The 19,089-nt window shown below is 48.3% G+C and overlaps 1 protein-coding gene across 1 annotated transcript in view, besides 1 other annotated feature; it reads left to right on the top strand.

Moving 5' to 3' along the window:
* Nucleotides 1-19,089, top strand: part of Klhl29 (kelch-like 29) — a 298,218-nt gene that overhangs the window by 93,491 nt on the left and 185,638 nt on the right. The window lies entirely within an intron of this gene.
* Nucleotides 12,624-15,754: an enhancer, noted in NCBI's record as "VISTA enhancer mm1338". NCBI's record gives its function as "enhancer in: ear[8/10]" and the evidence as "EXISTENCE:transgenic organism evidence [ECO:0001131][PMID:17130149]".

Genomic DNA, 19,089 nt, shown 5'->3' with positions numbered 1-19,089 from the left:
ATGAAACTATACATACGTGTGTGTGTGTGTGTGTGTGTGTGTGTGTGTGTGTGTGTGTGTGTGTACATATCCATATATGGGCTATAAACTGCCACAAGCCTGCCTCCAAGCCTTCGTTGGGATAGCCTGCAGTTCTGGTGATGAGTGTGAAACCTTCTACCTGTTTCTTGCCATACAGAAGAGAGAGTACCTCCAAAGATGTGTGTTGGGAGGCTTGCTCCAGATGAGTGCTCTCCCTCATCAAGCTGGGCTGGTCCTATGCAGGCCAGGGAGTTACCACTCCAGCCCACTAGGCTGTGTCTTTGTGTGCTTTGGCTATGGATAGATGGACAGGGAAGGCACCTGTATTGCAGGCAGAGGCAAAGACAAAGTTTAACCCCAGTGATATGAATGAGAGAAACTGGCGTTTATCACAAGACAGAGAGCATGACATTTCTGTGGGATACAGCAAAGATATCCTGACAGCCCCAGGGACTGATGCTAGATGGCTGGCATGTTCACATACAACATGTCTTCCATTCTCAGTGAGGGGTCCTCTGGGCTGCTAAGGGGAGTTCCTGGAGAAGCCTGCTCAGAGGTCAACCCTCCTCTCCGTCCTCCTCCATCTATAGCAAGCCCTGATTGTCTCTGACACTAAAACCTCTGCCAGAGATCTCCAGGGAAGGAAATTCCATCAGCTCCCAAAGACCTGTTCCAGTGGCTCCTGCAGGCTTTTCTTCTATCTGACCTAAATCTCCCTTGCTGCAATTTAAGCCCATTTTCCCTTGTTTTGTTTTGAGTGGAAGTAGAGAACAGCTCGTCCCCAGCTGCCTCTGAAGGCAGGGTGAACTAGGAGCTCTACTGGATCTCCCACCACAGGGAGGTGTGTTCAGAATCCTGTTGAGTCGGTCTCGGTGGCGCCTCCAGTGAGAGCAGCATCCATCAGGTCTCATCCTGGTGGGGTGCAGGGAGTATAGGGGTGAGTGTAGCAAGTGCTGAGGTGCCACAGGCAAGGGTGTGGTTCCTGGGGGGCCAGGAAGACAGGCATGTGACCAGAGCTGCGTTATTGAAAACTGAGTCTGATTAAGCAGCCAGGTTTCCCATAGGAGGGTATGCTATGGGATGCCAAGTTTTAGAGATGGCATGGAGTCAGTTTTGTCAACTCTAGGTCACAGGCTAAGATTTGAGAAAACCACCTTCTTGTTTGGAGTCCCCTAGATTCTAGTGCCTAGGTAGGCACTCCCAGCTTTCCACAGCTGATGCACATCCCACAGTTTGCATACCACAGGCCACTCATGCATTTGCTTGGTGAAGTCTGTGCAAAAGGGGTGCTGAAGTCTGTGCAAAAGGGGTGCCTCAGGCAGGGAGATCAACTCGAATGCACTCCCTGACCACTAAGTTTCTCTCTCTCTCTCTCTCTCTCTCTCTCTCTCTCTCTCTCTCTCTGTGTGTGTGTGTGTGTGTGTGTGTGTGTGTGTGTGTGTCCTTTTTTTAAAAACTTCTGGGAGTAACTAACCTCCACTTGTTTGGGCTAAGAGATTCACTATTTTGTAGGCCATCAGAGCCAGTTCCCGGAAGAGCTGGGTTCATAATGTTTTTGTTTACTCTGATTGGGAAGCAGTAGATGACACGCAGCAGCTATGTCTAAAAAGCAACAAGGACGAATAGCCCTGACAGCACTCAGACAGCTCATAATGAACGTAAGAGAAGAACCTTCCTTTTTCCTAGGTCAATGGAATCCAAACCCTCCTCCTCTACAGGAGGAGCGGAGAGAAACTGAATCCTTTTTCCTACATGGTTCATCTTGCTTCAGTCCTGAGTTGTGAGCAAGGTCATTGGACTTTTTTTTTCCATTGCTTGGTCAAAAGTGCCCTCCCCCAAACTTGGCTTCAGTACAGTAGAGGAGGGGGTGTAGTCTGCATTGATTGAATTTAAATAATGGAATTGCCATTAATATCTTCCATAAAAGATGATTGATTCTGACTTGGATTTATGGGAAGTTGGGGCTTATGAAAGTAAACAGAGTGGCAGTCGTTCAATACAAGGCTGGTTTATGCACTAGTTCCCCCTCAGGGCTGGTTAAAAGGATGGGCTCCCAGCCTAGCCTCCCCTATGCCAGCAGCTGGGTCAGGAGGGTCCCTGCAGACTTTGGAAGGCTGCCTAGGCTAATCCAGGAGACTGGCTGAGCTCTCCCCCTCCCTCCTTCCTTACATCAGATCTGAGAGAGAAACTCTCTGACTTTGTTCCCAGGGTGAAGAGCTTCCATCCCTGTTCATGGAAGCCTATTGACCCCTGTATGGCAGAGGATCCCTAGTGGCACAGAATGTTTTCCCTGCTCCTTTCACATGGTCCCTCGCTGCACAGATGCCCCAAGCCCTGTGACAGGAGGCTGCATGGGTAATAGCATCTCCTGAGCTGTGTTTTCTAGAACCTGAGGGTTCAGGAGGTGCACTGGTTTCCTACAGGTATTAGAAACCAGGCATTCCCCTAGCCTGCCCTCTGCAGCTCAGTGGCCGCAGCCAGGTCAGCACCAGCCACAGACACATGTACCTTTTCAAAGCACAACCCCATCAGGACCCACTTTTTTACTCCCTCATTCTCTTGCTCTCTCTCACTCTGTCTCTCTGTCTCTCTCTGTCTCCCTCTCCCTCTCCCTCTCCCTCTCCCTCTCCCTCTCCCTCTCCCTCTCCCTCTCCCTCTCCCTCTCCCTCTCCCTCTCCCTCTCCCTCTCCCTCTCCCTCTCCCTCTCCCTCTCCCTCTCCCTCTCCCTCTCCCTCTCCCTCTCCCTCTCCCTCTCCCTCTCCCTCTCCCTCTCCCTCTCCCTCTCTCTCTCTCTCTCTCTCTCTCTCTCTCTCTCTCTCTCTCTCTCTCGTGCTTCTACTCTGAGATGACCTTTTGGTCATCCCCACTCCCCGTAATAAAACTCTTGCATGAGATCTGTTGTGTGGTGTGATCATAATGGCATACCTTGGCCCCAGCTCACCAAATCACACTGTCACAGTACCCTAACAATAGGGACTTTGGTGCTGCATGGTGACCCAGAACAAGTTTCTCTAGCCATTTGTCTCCTACTTGGAAAAAAGCCCCCCAAGAAAGAAGTACAGGGGTCCCGAAGAGCCTTGGTGAGTGACTGGGCTGGGGATTTCAGTGCACTAAGTTTTCAAACCCCAGAGTCTCAGAGTGGTAGCTTGTACAGGTGTGAGGCTTCTCCAGTGCAAGCCATCAGTCCCTAATCCTCTTAGGCTCAGGTGGCCTCTTTTATCCCTGCAGGTCTGGATTTCTTATCACTCTCTTCCAGCCTTCAAGTACTATTGATCTCCTGTCCCACACCTATAAACTGGCAACTCCCAAACCCGTCCCTAAGTGCCTGCCCCGCATGTCCACCCCCCCCCCCACACACACACACCAAAGTGCCCTTTCGGTGCCGTAGACTTGCCTGGACTCACCTCTGTCCCAAAGCCCCCTCCTAGGAAGGGCAGCATCACCTCCTCAGACCTGGATCACCGAGGCATAGTCCAGCTTCCCCTCCCTGCATCTCTGTGCCACTCGCAGTCTCTTGGCTATCCAACTCCTACCTGTGCCTTATAGCTCCTTCCTCTCCACTCCCTGCTGCTCTTGACTTTCTCCACAGGCCCTTGCCAATTCTAGCCCAAGTAACCACTGAGATCCCCAGCCTCTACCTGCTCATCCCACTCACTGGCCCCGCCATGCGATTAGATTCCCTTATTGCCTGTAAGACAAGGCAAATACACTTGTTTCTCGTGTGCTGAGAACACACCAGAGGATCGGGTTCTCCTCAACACCATGTCTGTCATTTACTGTTTTCTCTGCTCAGAACTTTGCTTCTGCCACCCTCATTGGATAGGCCGTTCCCTCCCTTTGCTCCACTGGCCACACTTCTAGGTATAGAAGAGAAAAGAAACTTTTCATAGCCTCCTCCATTACATACAACTAGGGCCACCAGCCTTGCCCACCCCACCCCACCCCACGCCAAAGCAGCTGCAGCCACCCAGTACCAGCTGTTGGCGTCCTAATGGTCTCAGCGGACTGGGCCTGATATCTGAGTTAAAGGATTCCCCTCAGTTCCTGGCAGCACAAGATAGTCCTGGGTTTAAGAAATGAGCTGTAGCAATGGGATTTCTGGAATGGGAACAGGGAGCTAAGAGGAACAGAGAGGTCTGCTGAAGCTCTCTGTGGAAATGCTTATACAAGACTCTAAGAGATAGCCCAGAGTTTTGGGAATAGTGCATTTGCAACTCAAAGGCTGACTGGCAGGGCAACTGATGTCCCAAAGGAAGAGGTGTGTTGAGCAGGAGGAGCAAACCCTTCTGCCAAACTCTCTATGGTCTTTCCATGACTTTGTACTGTACTACGTCCTTTAATGAGAACTGGTGTGAATGAGTTCTCTGTGGTGAAGCCCAAAGAACTCTGTATCACCTTCACTGGTGTGCTGTGTTTTGTTTTGTTGTTTTGTTTTGTTTTGTTTTGTTTTGTTTGTTTATGGCAGGGTTTCACTGAGTAGTTCTGTCTGGCCTAGAACTCACTGTGTAGAGCAGGCTACCCTTAAACTCAGAGATCCACCTGTCTCTGCTCTCTGAATGTTGGGAATAACCTTTTGAGTGTCTTGTGTTAACTCGGTCAAGTTGGGCCATTCTCACAGATGACTCAAAAGGAGTTGAAAAATATTAGCTGACATGTTCAAGTTCACAAAGTGGGAGCTAAAGCCAAGTGCACAGCAGTCTTTGATTTGAAATGAGTGTTCCTTTTTCGGCACTGAGAAGTTTCCGGGCTGCAGCCCTCTTCCTCTCCTCAAAGGCACCGGTCTTTTTGTCAACATGCCTATCCTGTTGGGTCATCACAGCTACTGGCAAGATGCAGGCACTTCTACACCTGATGGGACTTTTGCAGTCTGTAGAAATAGCCTTAGATTCTGAGCACACAAACTGGCATGCAAGCCCCGCCTCTTTCGGGTTATTGTGTAACCTTGAAGAGCAAGTTCCTTCCACCTCTCTTTCCTCCACCGTGGTGGAAAGAGTCCAAGGCATAATGGGCCATTCGACAAGCCGCTCTCCAAGGTTCCTTTCTGCTTCCGCATCTCATAGCTCAGTCATCTTGTCCTGCCTCCCCCGCCCCCCATAATGGCAGGAAGTGCTGCACAAGTGTGGAGCTGAGTTTGTCCCAGCCTGGTCCCACTAGCAGCACTACCTCTTTACTGCCAGCAAAGCTCCCAGGAGGCCCCAGGCCAGGGGTTTTGCTCTCTCTGCCTCCTGGTGTAGCATGGCTTGGCAGACCACAATTTTCATATACCCCGATGGCAGCTTCATCTAATGAGAATGAGGGGCTTACACATATTTTCATTTTTAAAAAATCGGCTATTAATTTGTCAGAATTATTCATATTTTACTGATGATATTTTCCATGTATCTAATCAAGGAGCTCATGAATAGAAATGAAACTATTTAAATACAGAGATGGTGTACATTGTAAGATCTTGTTTTCTCAAGCTGTTCATAATGCAGTGAATACATTTATTTCTTCTAAAAACAGGTTTTGCAACCATCAAAAAACATTTTTGAAATCCTTGCTTAAATACGACTCTATTCAAATATGCTAAATTAGCGTGAGCGGTGGATACAAGCGGGTGTGTGTGTGTGTGCACATGTATGTGTCTGTGTGGCACTAGAAGCAAGTGCTTTGTCTTCCGGCCTTCTTGCTAAGGACTGGAGATTGTTTTCTGTTGAGAAAACTGAGAAAGAAGTACACACACACAGAGTTTTGGATCAAATCTTAAGGACAGATAGATGGCAAAGTGGAGGTACAAATTAAAATTGGACTGAATAATATTCAAGATAATTTTTTGTACAATGTAGACTTTTCAACTGCTCAGAATTCCAGCAGCACTTACCTACATTGAAGGAGAGTTAGAATCATTAAACAAAGCCAGATATTAAATATACTACTGCTATCTCTCGAAACATTAGCAAGTAATGTAAAACACATGGCGTCTACTCAATGGAAAATCTGAGAATACAAATTATAATAGTTGTCTTAAAAGACCTCTGGGAAGCTTGAGCTAAATTGCTTAATTCCATTAATAACAAACTATTACTCTAGCTATTAAAGTAACATAAGGTAATAGAGATCATGTCGAGAGATTATGCCGAGCCTCTTTCTTCACCTAGCACAAATTTATTCAGGGGCATTGATAGATTTTAATTGACTATGGCAACTGAATAGCAACAAAGGAAATTGAACGTCTTTTTGAAAAGCTCCACATTTTGTAGAAGCAAATAGCAACACCAAAATGAGGGTTTGGGGGAGCTGGGCTACGCGGGAAAGGGTGTTAGGAACATCTGTTCCAGCTGTTCCTCCGAGAGAACGCCTTCTTGTGACCCTAAGGAGAAGCTGTGTGGCAGCAGGCCCATCCCAGCCAAGCATCCCTTTCAAATCTAAGCACACCAACTCAAGCTGCTGAGAAGCACATGACTTCTCATGAATACCCTTTGGGCACTTTTCCAAGAGACAGGACTGAAGAGATCTTGCAGGGAGTGGGGGGGGGGGGGAACTACTGCGCTCTCTCTCTAGAGAACAGGGCTTATTCTTCCTTAAGGCTTGACAGTGGTGTGGATGACCCCTCACTGTAGCCTAGTGATAGAGTGACCCTGGTGGTATCCTGGTCATGCGGTAATACAGTGAGTAGCACCTAGTGGTCACTCAGGAGCTGGAGAAGGGCTTATCACTCTAGATGCCCTCGGCTCCATCTACATACTAGTATCTGAAGACATGTCACCACTTTGATTTTGACAGCGGGGAGTCTTTTGTGTCTGTCTCCTGTTGGCCCATCTAGGAAAGACAGAGTGTCTGTTTCATCCCCTGGGGTTCTGGCCTCTTTCCCCACAGTCCCTAACCTCAGATGCTCGTGACTTGTCACAGTCCACTAGGCTACTGGGCCACTGTTGGAAACTCATTTTTAAAGGAAACTGGAAGTTGTCCTTTAAGGGTGGTCACAGGAGATCATAGGAATCCCCAGCCACGCTTTGCTTTGCTCTTACTGAGCAGAGTCCTGGCCACTGCTGTCACTCACTGGTCCAGCAGTGACAGTGCTGCTGCTGAAGTCTGGCTTTGCCTTCTGCCGTCTACTGCATTTTCCCACTTTGCTTTAGTGAGCATCCTGAATGGCGTCTCATGTAAAGCTGTCCAGCGCTCTCCATCCTCTGCCCTAGGTAGCAGCCTCTTCTCCTGTGTCTGTGGACTTTTCTTTCTCCTGTTCTCCATTGGTTTCAGCTTCCCCCAGGGCATCAGAGAAAGGCGCTGGAAATCTAGCTCACGCTGCACACCCCCTCTGCTGGCCTCACACCCTCAGCCAGGTGGTAGCCCTTTTTTCTACTGTATGGTAACCAGAGCTCTGGGGTATGCAGCTCAGAAGCAGGCTGTGACTCGCGGACACCTACTTCATTGGCGCTGAGAGAATCTAATCCCACCATGCCTGCCTCACTCGCATGTGTTTGAAAACCTCCTTGGCAGGCAGGACCTCCTAATTTTTTCCACTTCTTGTGATTAGCGTTGCAGACTAATCCTAGCACCAGACTCAACACCAGCTGTTCTTCCCCCAAAGCTTGTTCTTACTTATAAACCAAATCCTGGAGCCGCTGCCTGTTTCCTGTGCCTGACTGCAGCCAGTCACCTATGGTGTGGACTCGGGTGAGTGCTCTGTCCACCTGGATGCCTTCACGGTGCCTGCTAGGCCTTGGGGCATAGGAGGGGCACACTCATTGCCAAGAGGGTGTCAATATATGCTAAGCTGTATAGCTGTATAGCTAAGTAAGAACAATCTTAACATTGGGATTTTTGCTCCCCTGCATACCACAGACAATTTTTGCAAGACAAGATGTATTTGAAATAACATGTGTAACATTTAGATGCATTTTTCTAAAATAACAATGATATGCACAGACATGATCCCGTCCTACCTCTGAATTTAAGACCCAGAACATCACTGGATTGCTGAAATTACCAGTTTCCCTCCTCTGTTCTTTGCAAGTCCTCTTGAATTTGGAAATAGGTACAAAGAAAGTCCCCAGCCCTCTACCCGTGCACCACCCCCTTCCCAAAATATGGCAACAAATCCACCTCCCAACGTCCATTAAGATTTGGGCTTTGGAGTGCCTTGAAAACTGAAGGAGGGACTTTGCTATAATAGGGAGTCCAGAACAAGGCTAGAGAGCTCTCAGTGCTGTGTCTTTCTTTCCCTAGTATCTTTCCTTCTTGCCTAGTTTCCCTGGCACTTCTGGGTAGAGATGGCTATTTGAACACAGGCAAGTGGGCTGATGTTCCTGCACCCACTCCATGCACTGTTATATTCTTAGAAGTGTGTCTCTAATACCCACCAAGCCTGACAAACCAATCAGAGAGCGAGGCAGATGGGACTTAGGCCCTCCCAACACTCCAGCTTCAAGGAAAATTGTTGACTGTCAGAAATACCATACCCCTGTTGGAAACACATGAAGTCAGCCCTATAAACTGGGAACAGGGAGTCACATTTATATTTATTCTGTAACCATACCAGAATCACAAGTGTCTCATATGGTAGAGGGGGAAAAATAACCTGTAGGCCCTTTCTAACAACTTAGTGCCTAGTCATAGTCGCTCCTCCCCCGTGCTGTTTCTCCTGGTAGGAAACCCTGGATCCCGTCAGGCCTGGAATCTTGGCTGAGTTGATTTCTTTCTTGGCAGCTGTGATCACTTGGACACAGGATGAAGGAGAGTCACTCCTTTTTCTGTCTGGCAGTCTGATCATGTTTTGCCTCTCCAGCACACTGTCCTTTGGTCTACTGTTCCTCCTTCCCATACTTGGTGCAAAAGCTCCCCTGCAGGGCCAGATCAGGGATCCAGGGTTTCTTAGGACAGAGTAGTTGCCTGTCCCTTGGGCCGTGCACATGGGCTTGAGTAGACCTGAAAGCACTTGGGTGTACAGACTTATAGGAGGTACCTCCCCAGACAGGGTTAGCCTGTGGACCCAGTTTACAGAATATGGAGGGAACTTACTCTGCAAGGAATTACAGTTACTGCACACACGTAGAAGAGGGGCTGGCGCAGAGTCTGGGGTGTCTGGGAAGGTCACTGTAACCCAGAGTGTCTGCCACTGGGTCCTACAGATTTAAACCTTGAAGCCCCATGAGAAAGGGGAAAAAATATAAGCTATCCCAAAAGAGTGGCTAGGCCAAGGCTGACATGTGTCCAGATGTGAGGCCCACCTGAGCTGGTATGCAGAGTGGTAAAAGGTGAGAGCTTAGACTACTGTAAAGATTCTCAATTATAGAACTCTGGCTGAATAGTACTGGGGACAAATTGGACCCTAAAGCGGGGGGGGGGGGGGGGGAATGGGACGACAACTCAAGATTGCAGACTAGTATCTGAAGATTTCTCCCCAAATTTAAAGTATACAAAACCTTTTGATATACTTGTGCATAGTGAGATGGTTGTAGTCAAGTAAATGTACGTATGACCGATCTTATGAATTCTCAGTCTCAACTATGAAGTGGAATGGGCTTGTTGTTGTTCTGGATGTAAAAATCGTCATTGAGAATTCCAGTACAGAGTAAGGAAGGGCCCCATAGGTCATCCATTTGAATGCTTCGTCATCGGGGAGTGGCACTATTAGAAAGGATCACTATTAGCAGGAGTTGCCTTGTTCAAGTAGATGTGGCATTGTTGGAGGAAGTGTGTCACTGGGCTTTGAAGTTTCTCTCTCTCTGTGTGTGTGTGTGTGTGTGTGTGTGTGTGAGAGAGAGAGAGAGAGAGAGAGAGAGAGAGAGAGAGAGAGAGATCTGTTTGTCTGTCTCTGTCTACCTCTATCTTTATCTAAGGCCTGTAGAGCAGAGAGAAGCCCAAATGGCTATGAAGTTGGGGAGAAAACTGAAAAGAGACCTTGACCCTCTATAGCCAACACCTCGATTTCTACATGCTTTAGGCAAATCTAGAAAAACAAATCAGGAACATTCTGGAACATTTCCCTCCACAGCCCAGAACCTTCAGCGGTTATTGAGCTGTTCTATACCTTGCTGCTAAATGCTACCAAAAGCTCTGGCTGTGGTTCACAACAGGGACATTGGCTTGTGACTACTGTATTAGGCACAATTACCCTGGAAGACACAAGGCAGGACCTTAGTGAGGATGAAGACTATAGACATAAAATCTTTCTGATTGTCGTTTTCTACTGTTTAAAGTGACACAGCACACAGAGCCCTCAGAGAAATTCCCTGAAAAATCATACTGAATGGACCAAGTATGCACAGGTCCCTGCCATCCAGCCGTCGCATCAGGCTTAGAGGAGGTCATGCCAGGTTTTCTCAAAAACTCTTCTCTCCTGCTGCATGAAGTTTCCTCTACTGTGGCTGCCCAAGGAAAGCAGTTTGCAAGGATTTAATATCTGTGTATTTTGTGGTGTGTGTGCTGAATGAAGTTGTACTTGACTACCAACTTACCATTTGGTTGCTGCCTGCTTGGCATTTGCTCAAACACGGGGTGGCAGGATCTCTTGCAGCTAGCTAGGCTGTGATATTGATGTTGCTCCCTCCCACTGTTCCCTTTCTTGGGGTGACTGGGGGGATTTATAGGGCCCATGACCACCACTCATGAAGAATTTGCAAACTGGAGTCATTTTAGCAAGGATCCCACTCACGGGCCTGTCTCTTCTGGTGTAAAGTGGGACTTCCAGTCTTGGTGGTGATTTTCTTCCTCCACGGTTGTCAGACAGTTGTAGCTGGAAGGTCTGGTGATATGCCCTGGGCTCTGGGGTAATCAAAATTATCCAGTCTGAGAAATCCAACTCCTTTTCTGGGCTCAGAAAATGGTTCAGTGGGTAAAGATCTTACTCTGCAAGCATGAGGGGCTGTCGTGATCTAATCCCCAGAACCCACATAAAGCTGAGAACAGTAGCATGTGTCTACAGTCCCAGAACTCCTACAAGGAGACAGGAGGCAGAGATGTGAGAACCTTTAGAAGCACGCAGTTCAGCTGCCCTGCTTCTATGCAGCAACAAAACAAGAGTCTGTGTCAAGCAAGGTAGACGCCAAGGAAGGGCACCTGAGGTGTCTTCTGAACACACATGTTCTGTGTAATATATGTGTCTATACTCTTACATGGGTTTACACACAGAGAATCACACACACACATACACACACACACACACACACACCTTCTTAGAATTGAACATGGTCTCACTATGTAGGCCATGCAGGTTTCAGTCTTATGGAAATCCCCTGCTTCATGTTCAGCCTCCCAGACGCTGGGGTTACAAATGTACCCTATCCATATCCAGCGAGATAGATCTTCAGGCAGCAGGGACTTGGAGCAGAACATGTATGTCCCTAAGGTCATTAAAGCCAAAGGTGGCTCTGGGCCATTTCCTAGGAGGTAAGGGTACAAGTGCAGTGGAGCAACCTTGCTGTGGTTGTGACACATCTTTCCCCATGTGCTGCTTCTAGATGACTTATCAAGGTTCGGAGAACACATGAGTAGGGCACCTTGGCTTTCGTTAGGGAAGTAGCCTACTGGATTGTTGAGTGTGTTTATTCTGGGCTCAGCACTGTAAGAGTCTTGCTCTATGTGATGCTCTTGTACCTGCAAATTCTTGTTGCTGCCCCCTTCAACAGTCAGCAGAGTGTGAGCTTTCCACCAAAGAGTTAACAGCGGTTGAGAATCTCTCTTTGTAGCATTTCACAGCATGGCCAGGGAAGCAGAAAAGAAGGAGATGGTACTTAGACAGTGCACCCGCAAGGAAGGACACAGTGGGATACATTCGTGGTAGACAAGAATGCCCAGAGGCAGGTGCCTGGGATGTCTTTAGGGAAGAGGGAGAAGCGAGGTAAGCAGCAGACGTCTGAAGTCTAGGAAGAATGTGAAGAACTCTTAACTGGTCAGAAGAAAGGGTGGAGAGGACGAAGCTACGGGTTAAGCATTGCGAGGCACGGAGAACATTTTGCTACTGTGGTTTCTGCTTATCTCAGTGCACGCGATGCATTGTGCTTTGTGCATTTACACTTCCACCTGGTTGCATTTTATTAAGTCCTAGCTTTGTGTTTCTGACAGCTGCAATCAGCATCAGGAAAACCATGTCCTCACTGCTTAGAGATCACTAATTATCACCCATCATCTTCCCCCTCCCTATCCCCTGCCCCCGTGAAAGTTGAAGAAATATCTAACAGTGATGACATAATGTTGATGTTTTAGACAACAGCTGTGACTCGGAAGTCCCTTTAACATACTTTTTTTTTGATTTAAGAACCTATTCGGTATTTCGGGAATTGTTGTCTAGGTTTATTTTTTGCTTTTAAAAAACTGGACACTTACATGTTTGGAAGCATAATTTTTAAAAACCTAATTTCTCCAACCCCATATCTCTTTCAATCAATTTGGATGTAGGGGGTGAAAATCCAGATCTCAAATCACGCACATGGCGTTAAACAGCCTTTCTGAGTTCGTTGCACGAGGCTGCACTCTGACCACTGCACGAGGCTGCACTCTGACATGCCTCCCGAGATTTGAATGTTTTGATAAATCGTGATTATGCTGCTTTTTCCCTGAGTACAGAAGTGGGACTGGCATCTGCTTGCTTGTCTGCTACAGAGCATCTCCCGTCTTGGGCTTGCTGTGACCATCTTGATGAGCTCAAATTGCTTCCTGTACTAGTTTAGGGGCAGCAGTCCTGGAATGACCTGGGTCATCTTGGCAATCTGGGATGTAGAAGTCCCTCTGAGTCTCAGAGAGGCTGCTGGTTCAGACTCATGCCACTAGTACCTGGAGCCTCCCCATATGATCCCGGGAACCAGCTTTCGTTTGCAGGCTGGATGGAGATCTTGGGTTCTGTTTCTTGATGGGCTGTGTGCTCCTCTGGGTCTGTAGTTGGGAGTCATCCGCATTGATGGGAACCTAGCTTCGAGGCACTGTGGGGGCGGGTTTGAGGATGAGACTGGCCCAGCACAGGCAGACTCTATAAGGTGAGGACTGACAGCATGGAAATTCTCCTGCTGTGTGAACACGCAGGGCACCACTTTGGATCAGACTCACTCTGTTCATTAATTGCTGGGCGCTGTCCCTGATGTATGGGTTGAAAGCATGGACTGACAAAAGAATTTAAATAATTAGATCTTTTTTTATTTACTAAGCTTTTCCGTTACCCTTTGCAAAGAGTAAAACTATTTTTTGAACCTTTACAATGTTGCTATTCTTATTCAGAAAGTTCTCTGACCTGCATATCTTACCTTACATGTCAGATGGCCTGAAACTCCTCTACACAGGAATCTTCTTATAACTTTTATACAGATAAAAGTCCAATTCTATGGCATGCAATTCAATCAGTCTTGCAGAGACCTGTGCCCACCCCTGCTGCATACATCCCTGTCAGGAAAAGGAACATTTCCGTCGACCCCCTTCGAGGCCAATATCCCAAACCAGAGGAGTGAGTGATTTGTTTTGGACATGCCTTTTAGCGTAGTGGCTTTTAAAACATCACCTGCATTTTGAAGCTGACCGTCTTCCTCTGAAGACTGTCTGCTGCTCATTCCTGGGCACTGGATTCCATTGTTAGAGGCAGGTCAGAAGGACAGTCTTTCCATGGTGTGAGGTCCCCTGGCTGGGACTCAGAGGTCCTGAAGTCTAGTCAGTGGTGTACCTCTGCTTGGGAGTAAGAGATGCAGGCATTCGCAATGCTTCCGGAACAGGGGATGGCAAGAAAGCTTATTCTGTTTCCAGGATCGTTTGTCTGCGATTGTGCTCGCTGAGCAGGACTCCAGATTAGAGGAAAAAATGAGAGAGGCCCACTCATCGGCCTGCATAATCAGCACTGAACAGATTTCTGCTCCAACAAAGAGAACAGTGTGTTCCTGAGACTGCTGTACATGCTCGCTGGTGGGCGGTTCTCCTGTGAGGGAGGCAAGTTTTTCAGCACCCCCACCCCATCCACTACTTCCCTTTGTGTTGGCCCCAGACTTTCTGGCTCCTGAGAAGCGGTTATTGACCTGAGGCCTGGAGAGGGCAGACACACACACAAGAAAGCAAAGCCCCGTAAACCCACCTGTCTGACCAACCTGCTCACGTCACTGGGCGGTCAGTGAGTATTCAAACACCCTCTAACTCCTTTGCTTGCTTGCCTTTTAGTCTCATGCTGTTAGGCTGATAGCCACTCCATATGCTTACAAGGACTGTGCCCCAACTGCACCCTTTGTGACCCCCCCCACCCCTAAGGAAGCCCTAATCTGCACTGTTCGGGTGTTGTGTCTGAATACTTCCTATAAAAGCAGTCAGACTACTGACTCTCAAGACACCAAGAAAGAGCAGCCAGACTGCCCTGTGATTTTAGCCCTCATGGGTCTCTCCTCTGTGACCCCCTGTGGGTGATTCTTTCGGTGTGGTTCAAGTGGTTAAAATCCCATTGACACTCAGGACTGTATGGACTAGTCAGGATTAAGCGTGTGTGTGTGTGTGTGTGTGTGTGTGTGTGTGTGTGTACACGTGCACATGTGTGCACAGGTCTCTCTTGCAATTGTTATTTTCCTCTTTAATCAAAGGGATTTAAATGGCCTGAGAATATATGTGCTTTTTTTGAATGTCAGAGTTGTGCCCTTTGTAAAATTACCCCAGGGTATGAGAAGAGAAAGTGTAAGCAATTAAAATGCACAGGACAGCAGCAGGGGAGAGCAACACAGAAACTGCTGCCTGCCTGGAGGACCCAAGGGACCTGAGCCCTGGGTTGGGAGGTGGGGGGCGGGGGGGGGTGATAAAGGAGATCCAACCCACCCCTTGCTCTCTTGCTAGGGCTGTAGTGTGGCTCTGACCTTTGACAAATTGCCTGCTCCTCAGTGACTCCATCTGCATGCAGACGTTGGACTAATGGTCACTTAAGATACATGTTCCTTTAGCTGTTGGCTGTGATCACTGCCAATTAGACCGGAAATGCTTAGGTTTTAGATACTCAGACTGGCCAAAGATGTTCCTTCCATCCATCAGTGGTGTGTGGGATTCATGAATGTTCATCATCATGTCACTGTCACCGTCACTGGCCTTGGGAGCCAAACCAAGACTGTCAAAGCCCTGTTATCCACAGTACAGCACTGTGGACTCATGGCTCCTTCACTTCGGTTAGGGGCCGTCCTCATGTGTGCTCTGGCTCTCACCAAGATCCTGAGAGAGAAGGGCCACAGCAGATACCAGTGAGGGGGAGGGGAAAAGATAAGCTCCTTTGAGCCCAGCTCCCAGACCTGAGTCTCCAATAGCTCCAGACCTTGCCCACATTGTTATCTCTGTTTATGTTTGAAGGGGTGGGGCCATATGAATTACATACCAACATGCTCTGCCCACCAAGCCCCACTCCCTCTTCTTAGGATCGTCTTGCTCTATCATACTGCCTGTGAAGGCCACAGAAGATCACTCTTGGAGCTAGCCGAAGATGAGGAGCAGGAGCCATTCATCCTTCACAGTGAATCCTGGGAGCCTGGTCAGAGGCTACTCACTTGAGAGTAGCCGAGGCAGTGAAGTGTTCTTTGGAACAATCTGTGGTCATACAGGTCTAACACATTTTAGAAGTGGTTTTCATTCAACGCTTACTGAATTAAAAAAAAAGACAATTAATACTCAATCCTTAAAGAAATAAATCCTCTCATTTGGAGCAAAATGAAGCTAGTGCTCTGTGGCTAACAGCCACAGTCTTTTATAGAGCAGAGCCCAGGGCCCAAGAGTTGCTGGGACTCTGTAGCTGGCTTCTCCAGCGCTAACTGCTCCATGGCTACCCTGTAGTTTCCATGGTTAAGGTCAGAAAGTTTATATCCACGAAAGCTGGGGGTCAGGAGATGACGGGCTGAGTATAAGGCAGAGGCCCAGCCTTCACTTAAGATAATCATGGCTCCTGCTTACAGCTGGAGCTAGAGACACGGGTGCTAGTGGGACTGGTTATAGATTCTACCTGTCCTGTGACAGAGTAAACTCAAAGGTCTGACATTCTGGAGGAGGGCTGTCTTTGAGGCAGCAGGTGACTGGGGACCTCTACTGATGACCACTGTCACCTGTTCTCCCAAGCAGCTAACTCAAAACCCTGCAGGGCTATACATCTTTAATGTGCCACCCCCCAATCCTCAGGGTATTGTCTTCCACTTTATCTGGGGACAGATACCCCCAATTTCTCTCCCCCTCCTCCTTCCTCCAAAAGCCCTTCTTTTCTCTTGTTATAGACTAACGAGAGCTAAGGTTGAACATGTCTTACCTTTCGAGGGAGTTTGCCATTGTTCCTTTCATTCTATGGTTGACTCAAGCCTTCCCAAGTGGAAAACTCTAAGGTCCTGCAGGAAGAAACAGTTGAGATCCTAATATTCAGAGGGTTCATAAACACTCTCGCCCGTATGTTCCCCAGCCCCATAGACTCTGCTTCTCCTACCTCCAGGAGGTGTCCCTAGAATTGTGCTTAGAGATTCCCTCTGCTTAGATGGGATCCTGGGCAGGGCCCAGCAGGTACCCTGATCCTTAGACTCTGCCCATTCAGTGCCCTCAACAGCTCCCTCTCATTGAGCAGGGTGCATGCTGCCTCCCCTGCCATTTCCACTCTCCTGCCCATACCTGGTTCTATCCATCTACTCTCAAAGGAGACATTTTAGTCACATTGTCTGAGCAACTCTCTGTACAGCCAAGTGCACTGGATGCCCCATTACTGCATCCTCAGTGGGTCCTCAAACTCTGTTATTCAACTCACCCTAAACACTTGCAGAAAGCAGCTTGTACATGGGCACTCTGTGTGCTTCAGAAGAGACGCCAGACAGGACTGGGGAGACTTTGGAACTAGCTATGTTTCAGGTTCACATGCAGAATGTCTGGGCTTCACATGATGCCTGGCCCAGTTCAGAAGCCACACCCCGGGCCTGGAGGTCTCTGAAAAGATATTCCTTCTGTCTGTCACCACAGTCACCAGGCAGCCCTAGGCATAGCTAATTAGGTCAGCTTCTCCATCCTCATGCAGCCTGTGGCTGACCACAAGGACCAGTCTCCAGAAGAAGGAGAGGGCTTCAGCTTTTATTTTATTTTATTTATTTATTTATTTTGGTTTTTCGAGACAGGGTTTCTCTGTATAGCCCTGGCTGTCCTGGAACTCACTTTGTAGACCAGGCTGGCCTCGAACTCAGAAATCCGCCTGCCTCTGCCTCCCAAGTGCTGGGATTAAAGGCGTGTGCCACCACGCCTGGGGGGCTTCAGCTTCTTAGCATAGCTCCACACCAGTTCTCTCAACAACAGGGTGCTTTGAGCCAAGAGCCCCTGGAATCCTTCTGTCTTTCCTTTCAAGAAATCAATGAGAAAGCAGGCCAACTCTTACAGGAGTGGTGGGCAGGTTCAGCTATATTCCTAATGGTCAGAATTGGATTGCTTTCCCGGGCAGGCTTTTGTTCAAGGGCCTTCCATTACTGGATATGACCGACTGGCATTCCTTAGTGACATTGAAGGTGCAGGAAGACTTGCATCTTAGCCCTTTGACCATGCAGACCTGTCACCATGATGTCTTTGCCTCACACCTGTGATGTTCCTTAGTGAAATAAGGTCCTCCACCTCCAGTTTGCAATGAAGACAGTCCCCACATGGAGGACAGCCACAGGAGTTTTCACCCATAGTCCTGAGAGCCACTGTTCTCATAGTTATCATTTGTGTCTCTCCATTCCTTTGCCAACGACTTCTTTTAATACACTGGCCATAATGGCAGGTGCTGGATTCTAGTTCCTTCTCAGTAGCTGCTGATTCGATGGTAGTGTGTTCAAAGTGGCAGCCTCAAAGACCAGAGAGGGAGGCAGGAGGCTGAACACAGGCTATCACACAGCTGGACGTCTGGCTCCTCTCACATGCATGTTTCCTCTAAGAACTGCCAGCTCTGGCTTTCTGGGGTGTAGCTGTGTTCTAGATACTGTCATAACGGTGTTCACCCCTGCATTGCCTCCCTACTCAAACTATCCACATGAACAGAAGAGGGGTAGAAAGCCTAAAAGCCAGGCCAGGCCAGGCTCTTTACCCAGAGGTCCTACAGGATGGGCGGCTCTCCCTACTAATACTACTGAGGTGAACAGTCTAGATTGAATTCCGGACTTATGCCAGAGAACTTATGCCCTCGAGTCTTTTAATATTCTCTTTACAATGTAGAAAAGCTGTGGTTAAAGGCAGCATGTAGGGGAAACCTGGGGTTCTGATATAAACTGTGAGGTACCCATGCTGTTGCTCTGTCCTTCATGTCATCGCAGCTTCCTTGGTGTAGGGACAGGGCCCGAGAGCGCTCATGAGCACCAGGGTTCTATGATATAAGGACCAAGAAAGTAGCAGGGGCACCTCCCACTCCCAGAATGGTCTAGGTGAGGAACAAAGAAACCCCAGGAGAGTAAAATCCAACTTTAGACTGCCCATGTCCAGCCCCACCTGAGATGGTCTCAGTGCAGCAGGACAGATACCTTCCTGGCTCTTCTGCTGTGACTTCTCATGGAGGCGCTGCTTTCTAGAGCCGCTCACTTTGCAGGGTGCTGTAGCACGAGCCAGTCAGCTTCCCTGGCTCCACAGAGCTCAGGGAACCGTGACTCAGTGTCTGTTTTGAGTGCAACTTCACCCATCATTTAGCCCAACCTGAGGACTCAGGATGTCCGCATGGCATCCTCCATCTGTCCTACCACCTTTCTGTCTGCCAGGCTCCTCTTTCCCACTTAGTTTCTCAGCAAAGGTTGGTCCAAAGGTCACCAGATCCTTCCTAGACCAGGGAGATGTGCCAATGCCAGGCACCAGGAAGACTCTAACTCGAAATCCATTCTAGTAGGCATACAACTGCCCCAAACAGTTACAAGAAGTACAAGAAGCCCCATTCTGTTAGTCACAGACTCTGAGTCAGGACTGGACACAATACAGAGCTGGAAGAGTTTGTCCTCACCCTCATGGAACCTCGGCTGGGAATACCTGGAGAGTGAATGGTTTACTTGCAAGGACCAGGGACCATCCAGAAGGTTAGAGTTTGAGTATGAAGCATCTCTCTCAAATGATCCCATAATTGAGGACTTGATCCCCTGCGGTAAGAGGTATTTGGGAAGACAATATACACTTTAAAAG

The sequence above is a fragment of the Mus musculus genome, chromosome 12, assembly GCF_000001635.26.
Source record: "Mus musculus strain C57BL/6J chromosome 12, GRCm38.p6 C57BL/6J".
NCBI lineage: Eukaryota > Metazoa > Chordata > Mammalia > Rodentia > Muridae > Mus > Mus musculus.
This window is presented reverse-complemented; position numbering and strand designations above follow the sequence as displayed.